The 16,290-nt window shown below is 48.8% G+C and overlaps 1 protein-coding gene across 3 annotated transcripts in view; it reads left to right on the forward strand.

Annotated features, from left to right (window-relative positions):
- The window catches only part of RASGEF1A (RasGEF domain family member 1A), an 87,410-nt gene that overhangs the window by 29,115 nt on the left and 42,005 nt on the right, over window positions 1-16,290 (forward strand). The window contains exon 1 of one of the 3 annotated variants that reach the window (XM_058697100.1): window positions 16,131-16,231. The exons of the other annotated variants lie outside the window; for them this stretch is intronic. The gene's annotated coding sequence lies outside the window, so the exon portion shown is untranslated. Of the gene's footprint in view, window positions 1-16,130; window positions 16,232-16,290 lie in introns of those variants that run through there. 3 annotated transcript variants of the gene reach the window in all.

Raw genomic sequence — 16,290 nt, forward strand, 5'->3', positions numbered from 1 at the left:
TGGGGAGGGAGGGGAGAGAGAGAGAGAGAGAGAGAGAGAGAGAGAGAGAGAGAATCCCAAACAGGATCCACACTCAGTGCACAGCCCAATGTGGGGCTCGATCCCACAATCCCACAACCCTGGGATCATGACCTGAGCCAAAATCAAGAGTCCGATGCTTCACCGACTGAGCCACCCAGGCACCCCTGCTTCACCATCTTGCCTAGAAGTCAGGAGAATTTCTTCTTGTAAAAGGCGCTCTTATAAATCTGTACGTTTTATTACCATTTCTCAGGTCTAAAGTTGTGATGGCATCTTTGATTTCTCTTTCTCTCAAAACCCATATCTGATCAATGAGCAAATCCCATCCTTAATATAGTCCATAGTCTTCCCTTTCTCGTTCCGTGCACTGCTACCTCCCCAGGGCAAGCCACCCTCCCAAGCATCAAGCGTTACATGCTCCACTGACTCTGTGGACTCAACTTCATTCTTTTGCATGTGGCTATTCAGTTGTCTCAGCACCATTTGTTGAAAAGACTATTCTTTTCCCAATGAATTGCCCTGCCACCCTTGTCGAAAATCAATTGAACATAGATATATGGGTTTGTTTTTGGATTCTCAACCTGTTCTCTTGGTCTATATGCCTATCTTTGTGCCAGTATCACACTGATTTGATTACTATAGCTTTGCATTAAGTTTTTAATGGGGGAAGTGTGAGTCTTCCAACTTTTTTCTTCTTTTTAAAGATTGCTCTAGCTGTTCTAGATCCCTTGCATTTCCATGAGAATTTTAGGAACAAGTTATCAATTTCTGCAAAAACAAAAACAAAACAAAACAACAACAATAACAAAACCCCAGCAGCTAGAATTGTGAAAGTGATCACATTGACTCTGAAGATCACTTTGGGGAGTGTTGTCGTCTTAATATTATCTTCCAGTTCATGAACATGGGATGTCCTTCTATTTATTTAAGACTAAATCAATCTCTTCCAAATATGTGCTATAGTTTTCAGTGTACAAGTCTTGCACTGCTTTTGTTAAATTTACTCCTAAGTACTTTATTCTTTTTGATGCTATTGTGGATGGAATTGTTTACATTTATCTTAAAGCATTTAAAAATCTTCCTTGTGATTTTTTCTTTTCCCTGTGGTTATTTAGGAGCATATTGTGTAATTTCTACATATTTGTGAATTTCCCAGTTTTTTAAATGTTATTGACCTCTGCTATTCCATTGTGGTTACAGAACATACTTTGTATGATTTCAGCTCTTTTAAATTTATTAAGACTTGTTTTATGGCCTAACATATGGTCTGTTTTGGAGATTATTCCGTGCATATTTGAGGAGAATATATATTCTTTTTTCTGGTTGATTTATAGTATTGTTCAAGTTTTCTGTTTCCTTACTGATCTACTGTTTAGCTGTTTTATTCATTACTGAAAGCAGGGTATTGAAGTTGAATACTAGTTTTGCTTAAGTGTCTATTTTCCCCCTCAGTTCTATCAGTTTTTCCTTCTTAAATTTTGGGGCTCTATTGTTAGGTGCATATATTTATAATTATTATATCCTCTTATGGATTGACCCTTTTATCATTATATAATCTCCTTTTTCATTGCTAGTAACAATTTTTTAGCAGTCTTAGAAATATCTATTTTATATGTCTTCATACACAGCTGTACATTTATTACAGAATTACTATCACATCCAAAAACTGATACAACACAGTTCAACATAGTGAGTAAATAGCAATCTTAGAAATAGCTTCTTAATATGGATGCTTTTTTTTTTTTTCACCATGAGTCTTAAAACAATGCTGTGGTTGGTTAGAGATTGGCATAACATCTATATACCAAAATAAAATAAAGGTGTTCTCAACTTTCTGAGCAAGTGGCACTCTAGAAACCTCTTTTATATTAGTGACTTTTAACACATCTCTACATGCACTACAGACCTGTAAGCACATCTCTTCACAGAAATAAAACTGTTCTCATCTTGACAAGCCTGGAACATACTTAGAAATGTCTTTTTTTTTTTTTTTTTTTACTTGTCTGTTTAATCAGTTTTTCTGTATACAATACCAACTGGCAACACATACACCTAATTAAATTACACCCTTCTGAATTTTCTGAGATAGTGGCATTCTTAGAAACATATTTTGCATTTGTATTTAAATACTTTTCTAACATGTATTATAGAAACACACTTATTGAAATACTATTCTCAACTTGCCAAGCATGAAAGAATCATACAAACATCTTTTTTTCACATATCTAGTAACGATTTTTTCTTAAAGTCTATTCTGTCTCATAAATTCTATGTTGTCTGATATAGCCTTTCTAGCTTTCTTTTGGTTATTGTTTACACAGAATATCTTTGCCATTCTTTCACTTTCAACCTATTTGTCTTTGAATGTAAAGTGTGCCTCTTGTAGGAAGCACATTGTTGAATTATGTTTTTAAACCCATTTTGCCAATCTCTGACTTTTAACTGGAATGTTTAATTCATTTACATTTAATGTAATTACTGGTAAGATAGGGTTTGCTATTTGTTTTTCATTTTCAAATTTGTCATTTTTGTTCTTCCGTTCCTCCCTTGTTGCCTTCTTTTGTGTTGAATAGATATTTTGTAGTACCATTTTAATTCTCATGTCATTTCTTTTATTATCTATTTTTGAGTTTTTACCTTAGTTGTTGCTTGGAAGATTACCATTATCATCTTAATTTATAACAATGTACTTCAGATTAATACTAACTTAATGTCAGTAGCATATAAAAACTTTGCTTTTCTGCAGCTCTGTTACCTTTCTTCTCCTTTGTGCTCTTATTGTCATAAAATTTACATATTTAGATTTGTGTACTCATCAACTAGTATTTATAATTATTGACTGCTGCAGTTTTCTTTTAATTCAGAGTTATAAGCATCAAGTACACTTATACTGTCTTCTATATTTACCTATATAGTTACTATTACTAGTGCTCTTTGTTTTTGCATATAGATTTGAGATTCTAGTAGTTATTGTAGGTTAGTTATCCAAGTGATGAGTTCTCTGTTTTTATTTATCTGGACAATTTCTCCTTCATTTTTGAAAGATAATTGTACTGCATAAAGATTTGTTGGTTGACATCTTTTTTCTTTCAGTACTTTATATACGTTATCCCACTGCTTTCTGCCCTCCATGGTTTCTGATGGGAAACCTACTTGGAGTTTGTTGAGCTTTATGGATGTGTAGATTAATGTTTTTAATCAAATCTGGGAAGTTTCAGCCACTGATACTTCCAATATTCTTACTGCTCCACCCCCCCCCCCCCCCCCCACCCGCCGGCTCACTTTCTGGGACTCCCATTATACATATGTTGGTATGCATGATGGTATCTGAGGCTCTTTTTATTTTTCTTAATGTTTTAGTTTCTGTTCCTCAGACTAGATGACATCTATTGACCTATCTTCAGGTTCACTGATTCTTTCTTTCTTTTTCTTTTTTTATCTGTTCAAATCTGCTGTTGACCCCTTCTAGTTAAATTTTTTATTTTAGTTGTTATAGTTTTCAATATAAAAATTTATATTATATATATAATTATATATTATATATTATATATAATTATATATATATACATATATATAATTTGAAATCTTTTATTGATATTCTCCATTTGGTGAAACTGTTTCCATACTTTTCCTTAATTATTTAGACATGGTTTCTTTAATTTCTTTTTTTAATTCTTTTTTCCCTAGTTTTATTGAGATATAATTGACATATAAATTGTATAATTTTAAGATGTACAACATAATGATTTGATATATGTATATATTTCAAAGTGATTGCCACAATAAGTTTAGTTAACATCTATCACTTCACATAATTGCAAAATCTTTTCCTTGTGGTAAGAACTTTTAAGATACTCTCTTAGCAACTTTTGAATATGCTATACAGTATTGTTAATTAAACTTTTTTAAATGTTTATTTACTTGTTGAGAGAGAGAGAGAGAAACAGAGCAAGAGTAGGGGAGGGGTAGAGAGAGACAGAGACACAGAATCCAAAGCAGGCTCCAGGCTCTGAGCTGTCAGCACAGAGCCCGACATGGGGCTCAAACTCATGAACCATGAGATCATGACCTGAGCTGAAGCTGAACGCTCAACCAGCTGAGCCATCCAAGTGCCCCAGTATTGTTAATTATATTCATCATGTGGTACATTACGTCCTCAGAACTTATTTTGTTTTAAGTTTATTTTGAGAGAGAGAGAGAGAGAGAGAGCATGAGCAGGGGAGAGGCAGAGAGAGAGGGAGCGAGAGAACCCCAAGCAAGCTCCACACTGCCAGCATGGAGGCCAACACAGGGCTCAAACCCATGAACCATGAGGTCATGACCTGAGCTGAAGTCGGTGGCTCAACCAACTGAGCCAAGCACCCCAGAATTTGTTTATTTACTGGGAATTTGTAACTTTTGACCACTTTCACCTGATACCCCAATCCCCCCACCTCCTGCCTTTGGAAACCCCAAACCTGATCTCTGTTTCTATGAGTTTGGTTGTTTTAAATTCCACATAAAAGTGAGATTGTATACTATTTTTCTTTCTCTGTATGACTTATTTCACTTAGCATAATGCTCTCAAGTTCCATCCATGTTGTTGCAAATGTCAGAATTTCTTTCTTTTTTTATGGCTGAATATTATTCTATTCACATTTTCTTTATTCATTCAGTGACGGCCATGTAAGTTGTTTCCACATCTTGGCTGTTGTAAATAATGCTGCCGGATACACGGGTGCAGGTATCACTTTGGCGTAATGTTTTTGTTTCCTTTGAATATATACTCAGAAGTGGAATTTCTGGGTCATATGGTAGTTCTAGTTTGAATTTCTTGAGGAACCTCCATACTGGCTTTCATATTGGCTATACGAATTTACACTCCCACCAAAAGTGTGTAAGGGTTCCCTTTTCTCTACATCCTCGCCAACATTTGTTACCTCTCATCTTTTTGATGGTAGCCATTCTAACAGGTGTGAGGTGATCTCATTGTGAATTTGATTTGCATTTTCCCAGTGATTAGTGATATTGAGTACCTTTTCATACACCTGTTGGCTGTTTGAATATCTTCTTTGGGAAAGTGTCTATTCAGGTCCTTTGCCCATCTTAGATTGGATTGTTTGTGTTTTATATATGTACGTATGTAAGTATGTGTTTATTTAGCTATTCAGTAGTATGAGTTTCTTATATATTTTGGACATTAACCCCTTATCAGATGTGTGCTTTGCAAATATTTTTACTCATTCTGTAAGTTGCCTTACTTAATTTCTTTGAATACATTTTATTTTTTTTTTTTTAATTTTTTTTTCAACGTTTTTTATTTATTTTTGGGACAGAGAGAGACAGAGCATGAACGGGGGAGGGGCAGAGAGAGAGGGAGACACAGAATCGGAAACAGGCTCCAGGCTCCGAGCCATCAGCCCAGAGCCTGACGCGGGGCTCGAACTCACGGACCGCGAGGTCGTGACCTGGCTGAAGTCGGACGCTTAACCGACTGCGCCACCCAGGCGCCCCTCTTTGAATACATTTTAAATGGCCTATTTAAAGTTTTTGTTTAATAAATCAAATGTCTGGGGGTGCCTGGCTAGCTCAGTTGAAAAAACGTGTGACTCTCCGTCTTGGGATTATGAGTTCGAGTGCCATTTTAGAGGTAGGGATTACTTAAAAAAAAAAAAAAGAAGAAGAAGTCAGGTGTGCCTGGGTAGCGTAGTTGATTAAGCTTCTGACTCTTGATCTTGTCTCACAGTTTTGTGAGTTCAAGCCCTGCATCAGGCTCTGTGATGATGGTGTGGAGCCTGCTTGGGATTCTGTCTCTCCTTCTTTCTGACTCTCCCCTGCTTGTTCTCGCTCTCTCTCTCAAAACAAGTAAACTTAAAAAAAAAAAAAAGTCCAATGTCTGGAATTCCCCAGGGACAGTTGTTCGTGGATGCCTTTTTGCCCATGGGCCATATTTTCTTGTACGTCTTGTACTTTTTTGTTGCAAACTGGATATTCTAAATAATTTAATGTGGCGCCTGTGGAAATCAGATTCTCACTGGTCTTCAGGGTTTACTGCTATTGCTGTTCGTTGAAGTCACTGTTGTTTCTTCAGTGACTTTTCTGAGTTAATTCTGGAGAGTGGCCACTATAGTTTCTTTTTGGTTAGCTTGGTTATCAGTTAATGATTGGACAGAGTTTTCTTTATGTGCCTGGAACTAATAAGTCTCCCAGTCTCTACCCAAGGCCTCTGTGTGCACGTTGGGGAACACCTTCAACTCACAGCCAGGCAGCTGACGGCTCTGCTGTAGCCTTCACTTCCTGCTTGCACAGAGCCTCAAAGTCAGCCGGAGTGAGAGCAGAGGGCCTCCCCAGGGCTTACCTAAGCATGTGCGCATGCCTGGACCTGCATGTGGCCTTCTGGATTCCCAGCAATACATTGCAACTCCTTAAAGCCCCTATGGTCCTCTCATTACTGAGCTTTGTCTTTTAAGCTTTTGGGTTAGTCTACTGTGTGCTCCAACTACTCTTCACTGCCTCAGGCAGCTGTGAAGTTAAATGCCTGTAATTGTTTCTGACAGTCATCCCAGGGGAATAGGCTTTTTGTACAGAGTGAGGTCTGAGTCAGGTCAAATGCAGACGTCCTCGCAAATGGGATCTTCCAGGGAACCACCACTGGGGTCAAATAATGACGGTTTTCTGGGAATGAGGCGCTGTTCTGCACTCCCCAGAGGCTTCCAGGCTGCTGATTTTCATGACAAGTATGGGGTCTTGTTTTTCAAGGCATAGGGAGCTAATGAGTGGAGGATGTGACTAAGGCAAATTAAACGCCACAAAGCTTACAATTCTTAGTGAGATTCAGTCGTTTTTTTGTGAATAAATGCTTCCTGGTTTTCTCCAAGCCCCTGATTAATTTACAGAGTTCTAAAAATGTTGATTCTGATCATTTTGGCTAGTTTTCCTGGGTTTTATGAGGAGAGAATTCTCAAAGGTGCTTACTCTACAGTTTCACTGACACTTGGCCATCCTTTGAGAGCACTTCTGTGATGTCTCTTTAATTTAAAAGGCACATCATCTTTGATCTGACACATCCCATCTTAGGAGTTTATCAGATATGGTCACATTTTTTAATGAAGACCCTTGACCAAGGATGCTACATGTGGGAATTTTGTGGTGACCACACCCCACTTGAATGCCTTTTGCTAGGGGATCTATCATGCATGTGACAGCCCAGCCACCCAACAGAACGTCCTGCAACTAATACAGAACCTGAGGAGTTGCCCAGAGAAAAGAGCAGGTTGAAAACATTCCCTGAAGTGGGAGCCCTGTGGTCCAGAAAAAGAACCCTGTATGCCCATGTAAATGATTTCATGAACACAGTGATTCTGGAAGGTGACACAAAGACACTGTTAACAGTGGATGTCTCTGGGGACGGCCTGGAGCCTGGGGTGAGAGAGGACTTATTTTTTCTTGTATAACCTTCTGTACTCTTGGTGCTGGCTGGAAGAATGAAGAACACTTCTCTGCAGGCCATGCCCACCACTCTCCCTCCCACGGGGTCCTCAGGACAGGTGCGGGTCCCCAGAGGGGAAAGGGCATGTGCTCTGGTCTCAGCTCTCTGACTTCCCTGGGTCTCCTCTGAAGGAAGAGTCCCAGTCCTGTCCAGTCCTGGCCCTGGGCCACCACACAGATAGGGAGGGCTAGGAACTGGGGGCGCTGGTCAGGGGATCACAGCTGTCTGGGGCAAGAGGAAAGGGTACAACAGCATCCTTCCAAGAGCCAGTGATTCTGAGACAGAGAGAGAGCCCTACCAGGAACGTTTGTGTCTGCGCGGGAGTAGGCTTGTGCACACAGAGGTCACCTCATGTCCAGTTGGCACCGAGTCCCTTTCTACCAGCCTGGGGCATTATTCTCTCCCGCGCAAGATAGACTCTGGCTGTTCACAGACACTCATCGGCAGACAGCCGCAGCCCTCCCCGGGGAGGAGGCAACAACTCCCAGAGGCTCACGACCTGCTCACACACCTGTCAGTCCAACCAGCCTCCCTCTAGACGCTCCTTCAGGGTCCCCCAGTGCTCCTCCCCTGCTCAGATGCCCAAGTGGCTGTCAGGGCCTCCCTTTCCATCACAGACAGCCTCTCACCACCCAAACGGAGAGGGCTAGGGGAGAGCCCCCGGGACCTTCACGGTGGCCCCAAGCCTCTTCAGGGTTGCAGAACCTTTGAAGGACTATTTGTAGGTGTGCAGACAGGACAACGGGCAAGGAAATCAGAGGAGGGACCCAAACTCTTCCTCAAACCTATAATAAAGTATAAGTAAACTGTCAAAAAATGCAATGTAACTATCCAAAATATTTGAAGTGAGTGAAGTAAACAGAGAAGCTCAAGCGTAGGAGACCATATGTTCTACTGTGGTTAAAACCTTTTCTGAACGTGGAGCTCAAATGTACCTGCATCAGGCCCCAGCACACCTCTGCCTGTTCAGCCTCTGCTCCCCCCACGGCCCCCCCCCCCACCCAGCTCAGGGGCTGCATTGGGTCCAGATCGCTGCCCACAGTGCACGAGGGGTGGGTCTCCATGTGCCTTTGCCAAGGGATTCTAGAAGCCTGCATTCTCCTCCAAGAGAGTGACTGTGGCAGACCTGGGTCATGTGTGTACAGGGAAATGTCTTAGTGGCTGGGGGTTAGGCACACGGGCGAGGTCCCCAAGGACTCCTGTGGGGCTGGGTGGGGCCAGGCACCCTGGCCCTGGTATCGGGCGTCTGGGCTTGGGACCAGGCTGAGGCTCAGCTGTGAGCAGTTACATCTTATTAAAATGGAGGTGGGGTGTCTGGGTGGCTCAGTTGGTTAAGCATCTGGCTCTTGATTTCAGCTCAGGTCATGATCTCATGGTTCGTGAGATCAAGGCCCGAGTCCGGCTCTGCACTGACAGCGAAGAGTCTACTTGGGATTCTCTTTCTCCTTCTCTCTCTGCCCTTCCCCTCTCTGTCTCTGTCTCTCTTAAGACAAATAAATAAACTTTAAAAGAAAGGGGTGGGGAAAGGAGGCAGAGACCATTAGGATGGGGTGTGAATCAGTGTTGAGAATCCTTACTTCTTCCTCACATCTCAAAATCCACAGTTATGGATGGCAGGAAGGGAGCTTGGGACTACATATTCCTTATTTCTCTTGGAATCAAGGGGAACCACTGTGTTCCCATATCTGTGTCATCCCTCACTCCCAGAAAGATGTCCCAAGATTACTGAGAGTCCCTGCCTCTCTCCTCTGGACCCCAAGCCAGGGTCTGCCTGTTCCCTGGGCCCTTCCTCGCACCCACAGGGACTGGCCCCTGGGCTGCTGGCATTTTCTTCTTGGACGGAGTCCAAATGCTTTGCACTATGACTTTGGAAATGCAAGCATGGCTTTTGTGGACTTTGGCTATCTCAATATTTCAAAAATGCTTTTGCAAGAAGAACAAACAGACATTGGAATCCATAAAGAGTTCCTCCTGGCACAAGATGAAGGGACAAGGGGCAAGCCCAGCAACCGTAGAACCCTGGGACAGGTGGTTGCGTGGCCCAGGGATCTGTATTCAAGCAGTGGACTGCACCCCTCAAAGCTGGTCTAAAGCCCCAGGCTTGTTGTGGGGCCTTGGGTGAGCCCTGCCCCTGTGTGAGCCTCCGTTTCCCCAACTGGACTGGTAACCTCTCAAGGCCCTGCAGCTGGCCCCCTCTGATTCTGCAGGATGACGTCTGAAGGCTGGGAAGCAGAAAGGTGGAGCTGGCACTCCAGGCAGGTCCGATGAGCCTGGCAGGGGTGGCTGAGATGCTTGGGCGCTGGCCCGTTACCCTCTCCATGCTGAAGTCTCCCAGGGGACAGCACACCCACTTCACACGCTTGTGGTTTCCAGGTGGGAAGGTTTGGCTGTGCTAATGCTGCTGCCGCATCCGCTGCCTGGCCCTCCGTCGTTAGGGCCCCCAGTAGGGCCCTCTCTGCATCCCCGGCCTCTGGTTCCAGGGTAGCAGCACTCGTGGGCCGCAGGCCCAGTCCCTCTTCCCTGCCTGCTAGGTGTCCACGGTGCCCTGTTCTGGTGTCCACGCTGACCCCACTGTGAAGATGGCCGGCCTGGGCCCTCCGAGGGGAAGACGTGGTGCTGCCTTCATCTCCTGTGCCCTCTCTGTCCTCAGTTTCCCTGCCTGGGATCGGGGCTGGGCCAGGTGGAGGCTGAGGTTGCCTGCCCTCTGGGCCCCCTCGGGCCAGCCAGGTGGGGGTCATCCTGGGTATCGGTCCCAGAGAGGCCCCGGTCACTGTGAGAGCCAGACCCCACACCCTCCATGCTCCGTGGGGACAGCCCCGGAGGCCCGAAAAGAGCTGTACAACTGTAAAGTGCTGTTCTCCTCACAAACACATCTAGGTCAGGCTCCTCGTGTGGTTGTTCCAGGAACAGGGGGACTTGCCACGTCTTAGGGATGCCCAGAGAAGGTGTGGTAGGGCCAGATCAGAGGGCTGGGCCCTCTCCTCTCCACAAGGTCACCTGGCTACTGCCCACAGTCCCAGAGGAGGCTGCCAGAGAGCTCGCATTTGAGATCCCCTCGTGTGTGTGTGCATGTGTGTGTGCGTGTGTGTGTGTGTGTGTGTGTGTGTGTGTGTGGTGAGGGTGGGGTGATGCTCAGGTCCAGCCTGGCCTGGGGGACTCCTTCTGTCTTATGGGGCCCTTAGTTTCCCCCGGTGCTTGGCCAGCCCCCAGCCTCCTTCCCAGACCCCTCATGCTCCTGGAGTCCCTCCTGGCTCCCAGTCCCTGGGGACTCCTGGTCTGCTTTTCCACTTCGCCCTTCCCCTCGGATGGAGCCTCCGGCCATTGTGTGGACCAGTGCTTGGAGCTGACCCTGACCTGTCATGCCCTATGGCCTTGCCCCCTTGCTCTGCCTCCTCCATCCTCCCCCACTACAGTCTCTCTGTCCCCACCTCCTACCGGCGGTCTCCTCCCACAGTCTCCCTGACCCCACACCCTTCTTGAGCTGTCCTCCAACTTCTTTGCACTTCTAGAAGGAGCAGCCTACATGGGCCACTCCTATTTCTTCTGGTTCTGCACACACTCACAGTCCGGGCCCCCTCCCTTTTTTCACCTAGAACAGTCTTCCTGGCTCATCCCTCACTGTCCCTGCCATCCACCCTGGGCACCTGGCTCATGCAGGCCCTCCATTTCAAATGTTTACTTATTTATTTTGGTGGGGGGGGGGGAAGGCAGAGAGAGAGAGAGGGAGAGAGAATTCCAAGCATGCTCTGCGCTGTCACCACAGAGCCCGATATGGGGCTCGATCTCACAAATGAGACCATGACCTGAGCTGAAATCTGGAGTCAGATGCTTAACTGACAGAGCCACCCAGGCGCCCCTCCTTTCCCCCTTTTAAGAAATAAAGGCTTGATCAGAAAAGTCAGCCCTCCACTGCAGGGGATCCTCACGACCCCTGGAGGAGGGCAGGGGCTAGGTCTGGCCTCAGCCCTGGAAGACAGACACCAATGACACCGTAATGACACCAAATGCCAGGCAGCCCTTATGCTGCACACAGATGGCTAGGCTGGGTCTAAACAGTGAAGCTTCCATCCAGCTGAAAAATAGCTGCTGCCAGGTCAGCCCCAAATGAGTTAAAGCTGACACCTCGGCTGTCCTGGGGCCACTCGGGGCCTCAGGTGGGAGTGTCAGAACCCTGCCAGGCTTTCCATAACAGAAGACGCGAGAGCCTCCCAGCTAGCACGGCCCCCCACCCCACCCCGGCCCCAGACTCAGCCACTCTGCTGAGCTTCTGGGGAATTGCCAGGACAGCCATAAGTGTCCAGGTGTCTCTCTTATAGGCTCCCACACTGGTTTTTCCATGTATTGGATGCACCGAGCTCTTTCTAGCTTTGGGGCCTTTGCACCTGCTGCCCGGCATGCCCCCTGGTACCTTTACAGAACGGCTCCAATCCAGCGTCAGGATCTCTGCCCCAGGCTCTCCTCCCAGGGAGGCCTCCTATGACCCACAGGCTCCGTGTTATTGCCTTTCTTGTCACCAGCTCTATCTTGTTCATTTGTTCACATGTTTACCATGCCCTGCTCCCATGGCCCCGAGAATAAACCCTGAGAGCGGTGACCTCGTCTCTGAGAACTCGGCACAAGGAAATGTTCGTTAACTTTCTAAAAATGAGTAAGTGAAGGGGCACCTGGGTGGCTCAGTTGGTTAAGCATCCGATTCTTGGTTTTGGCTCGGGTCATGATCTCACAAACCGGGAGATCGAGCCCCGAGTCGGGCTCTGTGCTGTCAGCAGAGGTAAGAATCAAGCAGACACGTCCCCAGGACGGTGAAAACCCGCGTGTGTAGAGAGGAGGGCTCTTGTCAGGCTGCCTCAGAGGCCCACTTGCCTGCCCCCGATCAGCTCCCACAGCGTGTCCCTGCCTGCCACAAGTAGAACCTTCTGGTTGGCCAGCTGGAAGGAGAAGCTAGCGGGATGTGTGGATGCAGTGATGATCACTGCTGAGCACACACGCCCAGGGGCGAGGCGGCGTGCCAAACTCTTCCAGGTTCTTTATGACAGAGAGGACAGACTGCCCCTCCGGAGACCCATGAGCCTAGATGGTGCTGCTCCCATGCAGCCGTGCTGCCTGATGGAGCCTTTCCTGATACCCAGCCAGGATGCTCCCCACCCCTGTCCGCCCTGGGCACCCTCCAAGCCTTGGTTATACCCCGGCTGGCTGAAGGAAGTCTCCCTTCTCCAGGAGCCTGTCAGGGACCGAGCTTGAGCTTCGAGTCTCGGTTTTAGAAAAAGAGCTCGCGTTGTGTTCAGCCGATGACAGAGCCGTTCATATTCTCTGGAGAAAATTTGGGAAGCACTTAACGAGGATATATGAAGAGAAGAGGAGCAGTGGCCAGTGTGGGCACACACCCTGATTAACCTTTCAGGGTGTGTGTGCCAGTCTGTTTTATAAGCACACGCGCACACATGTGCACACGTGTGCTCACACAACCCATGTGCACACTCGTGCACAAAGCATACACGTGCAAATACACGCACATACACGTCCCCGCAAAGTCACGTGCACGAGTGCGCACAAACACACATGTGGATGTGTTGTGCTTTAAACCCGGCCCGCTGTCGAGAAGTGGCTTTTCTCATGTGAGGCGCCTTGTGGAAGCCCATCTCCGTCATCCACTTCTGTCCTTTTCCTACCCTGGCCTTCCCCGTCACATGGGCTAACACTCTGTATTACCTTTAACATTAATTTTGCAGATTTCACCCGTGAAAATTGATTACTCAGGGCCTTTTGTTGCCATGAAGCAATTTGCTCCTTGTTGATGGGTTTTCCTGCTTCTTCATGTGCGGGAGCCTGAGCCCCTCCCCCTCTTTGGGGATGGGAGGTTGAGGCTCCCTGCAGGGTGCACAAGGACATTCATGCCTTGTCCTCGTCTCACGGGGTGCTGGCCTGTTTTCAAGGCAGTCTTCCGTGTAGATGATGGGGTGGGTGTTGAGAGCTTTGCGGGGTGGGGGGGGGAGGCCTCACTCTTTCCCTGACACCCCCTGCCCTCGCCACGCCCACAGATACTTTCATTAGGCTCCTTATGAGTGCGTGGTTTATGTCACGACCTATTTCATCTGGGGAGGTCACCTTCCCCAGCCCCTGCCTGCCTCGGTAGCCCAGCACCCTCCTCCCGGACCTCCCCACCCTCACCCCCAGCCCCCTGAATCTCCCTGGGTTCTGCTGCCCTGTATCCCTGCCCTCCTCTCCGTGAATGACTTCTGGCTGTCCCCTCTGTGCATTGCTCCTCAGTCCCATGGCCCTGGTCTCCAATCCAGGTTCTGATGCTGTCTCTAGGAGCAGCCAGTGCCCACTGACCCCTGGAGGCGGGATCTCTGGGGACTGGGCCTGGCGGGTGCCTCTTCTGCAAGTTCTGCGAGGATTTGTTCGGGTCTAAGAGCATCTGTCTGGAGGGACCTCCCAGCCCTGCATTCCTGCCTTTTCTCCTGTCCCTGCGTCTGCGACAGCTCCTTGGTAGCCTGCCGTTGGGTCCTGGGATGGGGAGGGCTGGGGTGGACCTCAGGCCTGCAGAGCTAGCGGAGGGGGAAGAGCTGCGGGAGATATCTCATCCTCTTGGCCTCCAGGAGGTGGAAGCAAACAGACAGATTCTTGGAAGCCTTGTGTGAAAAGACATTAGGAATCCTCTGTGGCGCCGTCAGGCATTTCCCAAAGGAACGCATTTGTGCAGGTACAGATTCTGAGTCTCAGAAGATTGAAGAGGGATGCACATTAACAGTTTCCTGCCTGCCAGGGCCCTCCTCCCGGGCAGCACTGACCCAGGAGGCTGGACTTGGTGGCGGCAGACACGGGGTCAGGGCCAGTGCTGCAGACCCTCACTGGGACCAGGGCTGGGTGGGCAGGCATCCCAGAGTGTCCCGCCAGCATGGTGGGACATTGGAAGGGCCTTCCTCAGCTGCCCCAGGGTCTCCTGGAACATTTGGGTGGAAGCAGTTCTGCGGCCAAATACCTTTGAGAAATGCTCTATCCGCTGCTAATCCAGAACACGGCTGCCACACAAGGGTGACAGGCCTAGGGGCGAGCGGGCTGAGAGCCAGCTCGCTTTCTGCTTATGACCCTGCCCTCCTGGAGCAAGCGGTGCTTTTTTGTAATTCTCACAAAGGCATGGCAAGGACTAGAATTTCCAGCCCTTCTTGGATCTACAAGACACTGAGAAGCCCTGTGTAGAGAGCCCAGTGTCGCCTGGTGTTGACCCTGGAACCCTGCTCTCCCGCAGCCCAGCAGGGAGCACTGCCGGGGGGGGGGGGGGGGGGGGGGGGAGGGGGGGGAGAGGGGGGGCACAAGAGTCTCGGGAGACAGGCTGGCCCCCTGTTGGCAGCACCCCGCTTTGCAGCCTGGAGCAGGTTCCAGCTTTGCCCTGGGCCCTATCTTCTCACCTGTGAGTCGTGCAGAGGCTGTGTCCAAACTGCGTTGCTTTATGGGTTGGTGCAAACCCAGATAGCAGCTCCCCCGAGGGGTCCCTGCTCCGTGCCGTCATCATGGTGACTGACAGGGCTGGGGCAGGTGTGACGGCGAGGTCAGATGAAGAGGGTGGGAGTGACGCCCCGTGACAGATGCAGAGGACAGTGGTCTGGGCTGTCCCGCACTCACACTCCCCCGGGCCTTCTGATGCGGATGGATTCCCAGCTCCTGCATTGGAACAGGGCGCATCTCTGGGCCTCTGCTGCCTCCCTGGAGGATGGAGTAAGGGGAAACGCTAGACCAAGTGGCCCCTCCCTCTGCCCTTGCGCCTTCCCCCCACCTTGTCCTGATTTGGTGTTCACCAGATGCCCCCCTCCCACTGGGCCAATTGTGCCGTCCACACGTCCTGCCCTCACTGCCCTCCCCGGGGGCACTCGTAGAGACTTCTCCGCCAAAGGGCTGCATGAGAACCGGGGTCCACCCAAATCAGATTTGGCTCTTAGCTCCATCTGGTGAGAAAGAAAGAAGGTCATGTTCAGTCAGAGTTGGCGGGGGGGACGGACTGAGGCTCACGGAAGCTATGACCTGGTCAAGGACTGTCTGCTAATGACATCACAGTCCGTGGGCAGCTCGCCATGAGTCCCGGGTACTTCCGACTTCCCCACCGCCCAGAGACAAACCACTGTCCCGGACGGAGTGGCCTGTTTTCTTCCCCAAGGCCAGAGGACTGCCCAGCCTGAAGTCCCGCAGCTCTGGAGGGCCCATCCTCAGGGTCTCTGTCCCCGCCAGCCCCAGGACGCTGCAGGATCCAGAAGTCTCACCTCAGACCCGACCTCCCTGTGACGGCTCCAGGGTCAGCTTTCTGGCAGCATGGCTGCCAAACCTAGAGGCTGTATCCCCTCAGCAAAGGAAATGTTCTCTGACGACAACCACCGCCCATTATGGAACCAGGCCCCTCAACGTCAGGGGTGGCCTCTCGGCGGGGCCGAACATCCAGGCCGGAGGAATGGACGCTCTTGGGGTGCAGCTGGCAGGTGGGGCCTTGCCGCTCTGGCCTGGCGGGAACCCGACGGCGGAGAGCAGACGGCTTCCTCTGCAGCTCCCGCCACCGCTGGCACTGGTCAAGGGGGCACGTCTGGGCTTCCTTTCGGGGGTGCTTCTATCCCCGCCTTTCCTCAGGGACGTGTTCTCGCTCCTGTGTTCTCAGGAGATAAATGGTAGCCGCTGGTGTCATGCAGAGACAGGAGAACCCCCTCATTCCGTAAGCTGGCCCGGCCAGCGAGTGTCACCCAAAGGGAAGCCTGGCTGGTAAGAAATTAATTTATTTCTTCATGAGCAGGAATCTTGAGTATGACCCCTCAGAGGTC

The sequence above is a fragment of the Neofelis nebulosa genome, chromosome 13 (genome assembly GCF_028018385.1).
Source record: "Neofelis nebulosa isolate mNeoNeb1 chromosome 13, mNeoNeb1.pri, whole genome shotgun sequence".
NCBI lineage: Eukaryota > Metazoa > Chordata > Mammalia > Carnivora > Felidae > Neofelis > Neofelis nebulosa.